The 12,068-nt window shown below is 33.6% G+C and overlaps 1 protein-coding gene across 1 annotated transcript in view; it reads right to left on the reverse strand.

Annotated features, from left to right (window-relative positions):
• The window catches only part of LOC124359154 (putative serine protease K12H4.7), a 43,322-nt gene extending 39,144 nt beyond the window's left edge, over nt 1-4,178 (reverse strand). Inside the window, exon 1 of the mRNA XM_046811651.1 lies at nt 4,123-4,178. The gene's annotated coding sequence lies outside the window, so the exon portion shown is untranslated. The remainder of the gene's footprint in view (nt 1-4,122) is intronic.
• Between the last annotated feature and the right edge of the window lie 7,890 nt (nt 4,179-12,068).

Here is a 12,068-nt window from a genome sequence, read left to right on the forward strand (position 1 = left end):
GAAGCTTTCTTACTCTCTGTATGTATGCGTCACTTTTTATCTCTTTCCTGCAGAATATCATGGTAGCTAAAATAGATTAAGCTAATCACTTGAAAATTTTAATGTAATTTCTTTTTTAGATAGGCACAATCGCTTTTGATGGTGCTAGATGTCCCTCTATGGATTTTACTGAGCATTTGCGTATCCTGCCAAGATCTTCAGATCTTCAAAGCGTATCTTCAGATCTCCAGAACGGTCTGGCTTTTAGACTTCAAATATTTCTTAAAATTTTATTTTTACATATACGAGATCAAGTGGATAGTTCTGCATTTTCCTCTAGGGAATTTGACAACGTCAGCAAATCCTAACTGTTCAAAAGGTATATATGTACTTACATCGCAAACACATCTTCTTTATTACATTGGTACGGCTTTGGCCAGAATGTTTCACGTAACATATAAACTACATTTAGGCTATTACTGTGTTATTTATTCCCGTGCTCAACTTTAAAAAAAATGTTTTCTTTTTTTCTCAAGAGTTGCACTTTTAACAATAGAAACTTGATTTTTCAAGAGTTGTAATGGTCGAGGTTATTGGCCGGTGAAGGTTGGTAATCTAATTTTAAAAGTCTAGTGTTTTTTTAGATAGCACGCAATAAGTTATAGGTTCTATCTAGTATTCACACGCCTAATATAGTAACTTACATTTAATATTAAGTTAAATTTTAGTATTCGATATAGTTATTAAAATAATATATCGTCTGCTGGATTATGTAATAGATATAAGTGTCTTTGGTTCCGAGAGCATACTTATATCAAGAGCTCGCTATACTAGCGGTCATATTAAGTCTAGTCTTATAAGATCAATGTTAGATCTCAAACGCTTTAACGCTCTTATGTTTATGGAAGATGTCTAATTTTGAAAACACATTTTATAGTTTTCTGGATATTTATATTGTTTATTTTGAAATAAAATAAATTTTTTGTACTTCTTTAATTACAACTCAAAATAAAACTTGAGTATATGATCATCGTCCTTTAGAAGGAAGAAAAAACCCTGCAACTTAAAGTATCTTAATATTATCGGTTTGAAATTCCAGCTCACAGTTGTTCCTGTTTCAGTTTTAACTATATGTATACAATTATTACTATTACGTTCCTAATGTCAATGATTGTGCTTGAGAGATTGCCAATTCACTTTTTGGTACATACACGAGTATTTAGAATTGTAATGTGATTCTTGTGTGTTTGTTTCAATGCTAAATTCTTTTAAGATATGTTATTCAATAAAATATAGTAGTTTAGCTTTGGTACATTCTCTAAGTGCCAACCCGTAGAGGAGCACTCACGAAAATGCTACATTACATTTTACTGCAGATTGATCTACAAAGCCGCCCTGAGTATGTGCTGGACCCAGTAAATCGAGATTATACCGTCTGGCTGTCAGTGGTGTTTACTGACATTTCTAAGCTGACTGTACTGAGTGCACTAGGACTAACTGAAGTACTGGAAACGAACATGTCGCTAGGATTAGCCAGGACACTCTGTTGTGGGTGTATACAGGGAAGTGTGTAGGTAGACTCGAATCTATAAGCCCGTTATTATCATTTCTGTGTAGCCTACACTCTCGTCTGCAACATAGCGCCAAATACACATACAGGCTGAATAAAACGTCACTACCCTCTCTCTATTTTGTTCTAAAGTTTATATAAGGAGATACCCTTTGAGTAGTCGTGCAATGTGGAATGGAAGTTTCATTTCGTGATTTTGAAAATTGTTTGTGTCTCCCAAAAATGCGGGATTTTGGGGGCAACTCCAAAATTTTGAACTCTCAAGTGATCCTTCATTTTGAAGATCATAAAACGCTTAAAGAATGGGGAAAACCAGAGATCGATATATCTTTAACATTTACAAAGAAGGTCGTTCAAATTTTAATTAAGTCTTTACACTTACATTTGTATTATAAAGTTACTGTCTGCATAGAAACAGGTTTATTGGTAGTATGTGTTCTGAATCAATTAGGTATGCAATGGAGGAAGGATCCAATGAGGAGTAGAGAGTAAATAGATAAGAAGTTTATTTTAAAAGAGTAGCGGGCTTTCTCGGTTTTTGGGTTTGTACCAAAAAGTCCCTTATTTGTTTCAATCTCGTAAGATCAAGTCATACTTTTAGAGTGGTGGTTTATCTAGTGCATTATTATTACTGTCCAGTGGATCATATGATTACTGTTTCGTGACGTGCTTTGAAAAGCTTTTGTGTGCTTTAGTGTTATTACAGTTATTGATTTTGAATCACTTTGTCATTCTCACTTTTAAATAATATTCTCAAATTATTACTGCCTACGAGTAATAATGCCCCGCAGTCACGACGATAAAGTAGAAATTATATTTATTTTCGGGGCTTCGAATGAAAATTATCATGAGGCAGAAAGGCGGTTTAATGTTGCACATCCTGATATACCTGTGACAAGGAAATAACTGTATTAAAAACTGTAGTAAATAAGTTTTGAATATCTGGATCCATTTATAATGCTCCACGCTAAGGTCCGCCTCCTTTAGGCCGAAGATTCACAGCAGTCCACGAGATCAGTAGCAAATCTTTGCGACGTTTCTCAAAGGTCTGTGGTACGCTTACAGAAAGAATTACCCTTATAATATTCACCTTATACACGAGTTAAATGAAGACGACCCAGACCGTCGTTTAAAATTTTATGAGAAACGGAAGCACTAATTTCTGTTTATTCATTGTTTGTTCGAAACGTTGTGTTCAGTGATGAACGAAGTTTTATCAATGGGGCTGTAAACAAACACTACTGCAGGTACTGGGCCACAGAAAATCTTGATGTGTTCCGTTAATCCTGCACCCAATACCAAGAAAAAGTAAACATATGGGCTGGAATTTTTGGAAATCACATTTTATGATTTTTGTATTAATGGACATATCTATGGAGAACCGTATTTTCAAATGTTAGAATCTACTTTCTCACAATAACTACTGTTATTAGGCAAAATGAACTTCCAGCTGGGTGGTGCCCCAGCAGCACATTTTCACCATGATGTACGACATTTCCTGGGAACTCTTCTACTTAGAGTTGATTGGTAGGCGTGGTCTATTGCCTGCGCGGTCTCCGGACGTTACACATGTGGACTTTTTTCTATGGGGTCACATTAAATCCATAATTTACAAAATACCATTCACAACGTTGAAGATTTAAGAAACAGGATTGTTGATGTCTGCAACCAACCACTTCAGACTTTTGAAAACGTGAGAGAGGAGTTCACCTTACACTTGTTTTACTGCCAAAGAGTAGTAGGACTTCAGTTTGAGCATTTGATTTGGGTGAGTTATTAAAAATATTGTTCTGGTAACTCTGGCTATTATTTTAAATGGGGAAGAAATAATGTTCTCAATTCTTTAAGTTTTGTATGCTTTTAAAAATGAGGGGTTTACATTTAACATTTTTGTGTTGCTCCCAAAACCCGTATTTCTGGTTGATACAAAAATTTAAAAAATCATCGAATGAAACTTCCTTTCCATATTGCACCACTACCCAAAGGATATCTCCTTATACTAGTTTTTAGAACAAAATAAAGGGATGGGAGGGGGGGTTCCTGAGATTTTATTAACCCTGTATACGAAGTATATATATAGTGTTTAACAAAGTGTTAACCAGAGGTGTTATGTACAAGAAGTATAAATGTTATGTACTAGTCTATAGGTGGAATCGAGTCTCTAAGCTCTCTCATTATCATATCTGAGTACACTCTTCTCAAAAATGAATAAATAACTAAATCTAACTAATATATTCAATAACAATTATTCTGATAGGCAAATTTGATTTGAGTGTCACAAGTTACGGATACCAATAATTTTGATATTCTCAACGTTATAATGAAACTACAAGGTAAAGAAGGCCTTATTTTATGATGTAAATATTTAGCCAGGGAGCTTTTTTTAACACTCAAAACATTCTTCAAAGTTACTACAAATAACCGGTAGGATATAGCCACGGAAACAGATCCGTCCCAAGAGAAGTAGTTTTTTGTATTAGTTATAAAACAGTAACCATAATTCCAATTGGGATATATAATATTAGTAATGCTATTAACACATATATAATCAAATTTATGTTAACAATACAAACCAGAAATCTAGTACCAGGTTGGAAATCTGAGACTCACCAGAGTAACTTTGGATTACTACCAACCCGTAGATTGGAATACAATTGTGTGCCATTAAGTTTTATGTTCGATTCTTTCCAACTACACTTGCCTCATTAAACACTGCATTGTATGTGTCTTACCCTCATTGCATACAATATCATTTATACATTAATGGTTAGCCGTCATTTTAAACTAACAATACACATTCTGACCAATAGTACAGGAGTCTAGAGCCAATTTACAGTTTACAATAAAACAACCGAGATATTTGTGAAATCAATAGAGTAATTTTCTCTAAGAAAGGAATCGGTCAGTCGCTATACTTTTGGTAAGAATCGAATTGGGAGAGTATTAATTTCGAAAACAATCAAGCATTAAATTTTTCTTAGCCCAATACACCTAAAAAAACTTTCTATGGTTACATCTAAATCAATTTCATACAACACTGTAAAAACAGGCTGTAAAGACCAACAATGGCGATTTTATCTCGTATCTGACGCTGATATACATATTATTTATATATCTGACAGTTGGTTTTAAATCTTTAAAGTGAAGAAAAATAAACAAATAAATTGGGAACCCTGTAACTCGTTACTGGTTAGTATTATTTTTCTCCAATGTTCTTATAACACAGTTCTTGGCGGAATATAACCCAATAAGCACGCGTAGTAATCTTCTCTCTCTTTAAATTTGTAGCTGTTTAACTGGCTGCCGTACAAGACCTCGCGTGCGTTGTCCGTAAGAAAATTTACATTTTTCGTTTTGTAAATTAGCCCTTTCATGTGAGACATGTATTACCTGTGATGATGTTTTATTTGACAGATTAAAAGGGGAATAGGTTGTGGTCATAGCCTTCTGACGAGACCACGTTGTCATTGTTATAAGTTATCTTCACAATCGGCTTATCCCATTGAGATTTTGTTTTAGGCGTGTTCGCGTACTACTGCGAGTAGACTGATTGTCCTCCTACTTTGATCCTTTCTTCCCTTTTGTGACTGGAGCTGCAATAACGAGCCAAGATACGCCGCGTATGTGAATCAACATCACCGTGAAGGGAAATAATTGTAACATTTTATTAAATGATTAAGTTCGTAGACAAAATTCCAATGGAAATTGGAAGTACTAGGCCCCCCAGATATCGTGTTAATTCATTATTACTCTATTTTAGCAACAACGTTCCAAAGCCATATTTTAATTTACCATTAAGAAGTTGTGTTTGAAAGTTGTATTTTCCACAATAAAACTTACTTTTAAACTTTGCATATATTGCGTATATATATATATACGCAATATATGCAAGTATTAAATAACGATACACTGTATAGCACGCTTAAGAGAAACGGTACGAGTTTCTTGTTATAATTTGGCTTATGCGCACTTCACTCTCACTGTTTGTGCACCGCAAATATACTACGACCGTGTATCCAATTTCGGACGGCAGAAAACCCATGTAGTTATTGATCTATACGGCTATTCAATTGTATAGGAAGGAGAATATAAATGTCAGTCACACTTTTAAGTTCCGACACAAAATTGTTCCACTTTTTGTCAAATTCAGAAGAAAGGTGTTCATCCCAATCACTCCCAAAGGTCCAGAGCAACTGAATAAAACATTTAGTGGTTGTTATGGAGGGAGAGAAAACCACAAGCATCGTAGATCTTCACAATAAAGTCTACATACTTTGGACAGGTGCCAACGGAGAAATCCATGTTATAAGTGTACGAATCATTGTGAGAGGACCAATAAAGGCATAATAAAAGTTGTTGCACCTATCTGCTGATATGGACTATTTATTTTACTTAGTAATAATGTTAGTCATAAGTATGATGGTTGACATTGAGTTGCTCCTTAAGCCATAAATATTTCTGAGAAACGCTCGCAATAAAAGGCATTTTTATGTATTTATTTTAATATAAAGAAATGGGAGTCATATGATTGCTGCAAAAAAGACAGGAGCCTCACAGTGCCCTTCAGGATGCCTCTTTAGGATTTTGGGAAAGTTGTAAGAACCATCTTGAAGAACCAATGCTTCATTGACATTGAACAGTTAATTACATTAATAACAGGCTCTTTCAATAAAACTAATAACTTTTATTTGCTCAATGCAGTTTTAGAGACCAATATGAGATCTTTCGGAACAATAGAGACCAATAGACTTTTACCTGATTGAGTAAAACACACCTGAAGAACAACTAATGCTGCAAGGAACATAATAGCGTCAATGTGGTCAATGATCGGTTGAGGAATATGATTAATTGTTTGGATAGCCAAAATGAGTTGAATATCTGATTTCAACCATGTGTATTTCAACACTCATTCATTTACAGCAATAATCATGTTTAGTCCAAATTCATTCCTTATCAATTGTATGATTGCATATTCTACTTGCGATAAGCCTAAGGTGTTGGACATGGTGGCTTCAATATGGAAAGAGTAATAAAAAAAAAGTAAAAACTTAAAATTCCAAGCTTTTTTTAAAATCCTTTTAAATAAGTCTATAACTTTAAGCCGCATGGATAAAATACGGGCTGCCAAATTGTTACCTAAAGGAAAAAAGTCCACAGATTCAGTCTTAATACCCCTGAAGAACTGGAGCCTGAATCTCCTACTCCACCGTGCGCAATATAAACAAATTTTCTTACAGAGTTTTAATGTGAATAGTTGTTATCAGATTCGCAGAAATTGAGATTGCGATATACAGAATATACTGACATAGGAAAACTGCTTCCGTAGTTCCGCTAGTTTTTATATTTTGTTGATCTGGCTTGGAACATTATAATGAATTCATTACTTTTAATGAGGTTCAGCTCAGTCGACACACCTTCTTAGTTGCCTTAATAAGATTTTTGCACGATCTTTCAGCGATGATTGTTATGGTTTACGAATTCTTTTAATATTAATTATTTCGTAGTCCCAAAATACACTTATGATGTAACGCTTACATGTATTCTGACAATAGGACACTGTAATGCTTACTAATACATTATAAAAATATGCCCAATTTATTAAATACATTAAAATAGGATTATAACTGACTCATAATAATTATGTCATTTTCGCGAGGTTAAAGTATATTATTTTGCAATATGTTCGTTTTTGACAAAACTAGCAGTAATGATGTAGTCATAGACCTCCTCAGAAGGTTTTCTGAACTCAAAGAATCGCAGTTTATAATAAATAATCTCTCTAATTGTCTCTCTAATCTTCTTTGTATTATTTTAAAAGTCACAAAACATATCTCAAGATGACTAAATTAAGAAGGTGTATACTTTGCAAAACCACAGAGGAATAATATGTCTCAACCCTGGATATTGCGTGTTTTTTATCCTTATCTGTTAGAAGAGCTGGTAAATTGTATATAGAATAACTTTCATTCAGATTTACCAAACTCAAAGGCATACTCGAAAATACTGGCCATTTGTCACATCTCATGAAGGTTTCGGTATAAGACAGGGCTGTTGAGAGAAGTTTACTTGCTACTATCCACGACCCAGGTTGGTAGTGAGCGATGTGTGAGTAGACTGTACCTATCTATTTTAGATGTGGCGAAAGTTTAATTTCAGTTATAAATCCGATCTCGATTTTTAACAAAATTTAAAAATTCATAATACGGTATATAACAAGCATTTATACCCAGCGCATATTTTGTAAATTTCATCTTTTTAACTAAAGCTTTCAAATTGACATTTTCATTGTCTAACCATAATCTGGTTTGAGGAACCTGATCGATTCCTCATCCAACCTAATTTCCAAAAATACGATACCTTTAAATTTTCTTCTTGGAATTTAAAAGGCGCAGAGATCATATGATTACATCTACGCAAGAAACTTCTACGAAATCCAAGTTATTTTTCTATTTCAATAACGAATAATCCAGCAGATATTTTATACATACACATTTAAAATTAACGAAACCCATCTATGTTATTGAGATATTGAATGTTTTAATTATGTACTATTATGTACATATTTTCAGTGAAAAGGGGATGCAAGGAAGTGTGTGCCAATTACGAGAACGATGATTTACTTGGATATTTTGTATTACTAAATTCTAATTTGGAAGAAAAAAATCATAACGCACGCGATAAAATAATATTCTGTTGAGTTTGTGTTTAAGTATTCACGAAATATGTCGTGGAAAAATTGTGCCTGTTCTTATATTCGTTTTTCACTAGGGTTAAGTTATACAACAATAGTTTCCGTACCTGTTGTGTCTTGGGTAAAAGTTACTTACTTGGTAACTGTAATGAAGTTGCACATTAGAGACTTTCAGACAATAACGTTTATTTTTAAATGTTCTCCATTGCGTCAAACATATTATTTTTAGTAAAATAGTACAAGGTTAAAATATAACATACAAACAACGCAACATGGAGTGTGTTAACGCACTGAGGAGGCGTTCACATCCTGTCAGCTGACTGGTGCTGGACAGATAACTTATCGTCTCTGCCAGCTGTTCCTTGATCCAGCCCTATCCTTATACTCTCTTGCTGCTGTATGTCCTCACTGCCGATTATTAAGTTAAAGATTCCAGGAGAGCTATATTTTCAGGTTTAGTTCAACACTTGACACAGAATTTTGCTTTAAATTTTAATATCTCCTCAAATAAATATAAATTACTTAAGTCATATGCTTAAAAAATTTTATGTTCATTCAGGATAAAAAGATGCTTAAACATTTTTAAAAGTATATAATACGTTCTATTTTGCACTATTAAAATCATAAAAAAATAAAAACCTCCTATTCTAGTATAAAAGGTTTCCACAATTCTTCTGTGTTGTGGAACCTTTCACTCGAAAACTAAAATCTCTGTTTAAACATAAAATGGAGTTACTAATTAAATATTATTAACTGCCGTCCTGAAAAGTGTTTACGGGCATAAGCTTTCACCTAAACGAGTAGTGCCATGCTTCTAAGAGGCCAAAGACGAGTGAATTAAGCCACAAGTCTAGTTTTAATGGAAATATGTATACTAGTGTAGCTGTAAATTGTTCCATAACTCTCAAAATGATGTTAAACGTGAAGGCCAAAAAGTAGTGAGTGTTGGAAGCTGGTATTCACAACTTTCTAACAGATATAAAGTACATAATTCTCTTATAGATCTTCAGCTGAGGGTTGTAAAACTAAAGTGGACGAGTTGACAGTTGAGGGAACGAAACGCAAAGGAGTTTATTTGAGGGAACAGACAATAGATATAATTGCCTCAAGGACGTATGTATTAAAGAAATGATTTGGCGTTGCATGTTATGGAATCTCCAATAAAAGATTAGGTTTGCCAGATTACATTAATGTTTGGATAATTCATGGGTCAAGTCACAATCGATAACCTACAGGTGTTCAGTCCCACTCAGTGGTGGATTGTTACTTGAAACCTCGCTGCCGGGGAGAGCGGAGGCGTGCTTCTTTGTGAGAGGATTGTCGCCTGTCTGACAATAGCAGCTAGGTGAGATTTTAGAATTTACTCGTAGACTTATAACTTTTAGAAACCTCTGAAAATAGCTTCTTTAAACTTATGTGGGTTTTTAACTACCACTGTAACTTTTTTGGCTATTCTAAGGAGTAGGAAGATTTGTCACTTTATGTAACTCAAATTCGTCGATTTCGATAAAATTTTGTTACGACTATAATTGTAGACTAAAGGACTTCAGCGTAATAACTATAAAATAAGGTTGTGTTTTTAACATTTCTCCAAAAAAGGGGTTTGTTCAAATGAAGAATAGAAGTTAAAAATATAAATAGACAATGTTTAGAATAGATAAATCTATTTAATACACTCCTGATTAACTGATATTATTCAGAGTTATTTTCGGTAGTATTAGCTGTTTTTCACAGGTCGAAATAAATATAAAATAATAAACAGGTTGTATATTTATATCAAACACTTTTATAGGCTACATTTCTAATAAAGATCAAGTATTTTGAACGGGGTATGATCGTTGTTCTTCTCGAACAATGATGCTGATGCTCCTTGGTGCCGTGCTTTATTTTTCCACGTATTCATTTATAACGTTGAAGGACTAGAGATAAAACATATGTTCATGTCGAAAAGTATATCATACTATATATATATATATATATATATATATATATATATATATATATATATATATACAATATTCCAAATAAAACTAAATAAAATTAATCCTAGCAAGTATTCCACCCTAATTCAGCAGCCTCACCATGCTGAAAGCAACAAGCCAAAGCTTTTTAAATCTGATTGCAGTACTATGGACATATTCATGGACATATTCTTATCCCCGTGATTGTCAAAGAAAGATTTATTAATGGTTAAATAGGCTTTTCCTTAAGTTTTAAGCCAAAGAAAGGCGCCGAAATTATTATCTGCAAATTCTATGAATGGATTAATCCGCAGAAATCTATATCTTGTTATATAGCATGGTCAAGCCTTTGGAAAGAATAAGGAAGCAGTAACAGTTGGCTATTACCGACTAGTTCATAATTCTTAGAGTAGAACACACATTGCAAATTACAAAAATCGAGCAGTTGCTGAAGAAAATAAAAATCATGGAGTGCTAGGAAGAACAATGAAGAAGGGAAGAGGATAGTTATGCAGAGAGAGCTCTTAGAAATCATATACAGAAGGTTGAAGGAAGAACCTGGGAAGAGCATCTTTCAATATCTATGCACAGCTAAGGAGACAATACCAGAAGAGGATGAGAACGAGGAAGTAAATCCTACAAACAGAAAGCAAGAAAGCGATAATGGAGGAGATAGTGGAGGTAGAAAAAGAAAAATAGACAATAGGGGTGGATTGACTCAGAAACTAAATTGCAATACTGAGTGTGGAGTGCACTAACCAGGAAAATGGTCTCGAGGCTACATATACATTTAAAAAATGTATTGATGATTACAGTTAAGAAATAAGTGACCAAAGGAAGTGAGAAAGATACCGACAGGAACAAGGTAATGGAAGCAAGAGATCTTGTGGAAATGTCGAGATTAACTGTAAGAGAGGAATCAGGTAAGAGAGCACAAACCCAAGAACAGAAAGAGGACCCAAGTAGAGTCCTATATAACATGCACATTGGGACCGACATTGTTCATGATTCCCAGAGAAGAAAAATAGAAAAGAGATCAAGTAAAAAAAATAATTACGAGACTATTGTTTACTGAGATAAAGGTAAGGAGAATTAATATAATAAAAATGGCTACAGTAGATGTCCAAGACAGGAATGGGCCGACGAACGCTTAAAGAATACCGCGTTGAAGAAAAAGGATATGGAAGTAATACAAAGTATGAGGAGGAAGACGGTATCGTTATCTATAATGTAAGTGACGAAATATAAGACGAAGAAACCCAAAGAGTATGGAAGTAAAATAATAGAAGAAGGAATAACTAATTATAATTGCATTATTTGAAATCATCCTCTGCCAGACGTTGATTTGCATGTAAGGATCCATCAGTATGATTAATTTCATTAACTAATTTAGATTTTGAAATAATAGTAAATAATTCAAATCATATGGAGTTGAACCTGAAAAAATGTGTCGAGGAAAGGTTTTATTAGTTTTATTAATGCATAGCTTCGTTTAAATTACGAAAGTACAATATTTTAAATAAATATCTCATTATAACTATTAAATGTTTACGCATTCAACTTTTACGTTCGGTCTCTACAGCTTTAATGTGTTACCGTTATACAGTACTACTATTTTTCATTTTATATTACAGGTATTCTAAAAAGTTTATATGTAAGATATGGATATCAGGGAACGTTAAATGATGGAAATGTAGGAATTGAAAAGAAATAGTATTTATACATACGAAATATTAATTATAATTATTCATACGAAAAGTATTAACTAGCGATAATAAGTAAACACTAATATTAATAAATGTTTTGGGAGAGTTGGGATAAAATACCTTTGAAAGAATACAGTTAGTGCCCTCAACTGTTTCATTAA

Source organism: Homalodisca vitripennis, chromosome 4, assembly GCF_021130785.1.
Source record: "Homalodisca vitripennis isolate AUS2020 chromosome 4, UT_GWSS_2.1, whole genome shotgun sequence".
Lineage (NCBI taxonomy): Eukaryota > Metazoa > Arthropoda > Insecta > Hemiptera > Cicadellidae > Homalodisca > Homalodisca vitripennis.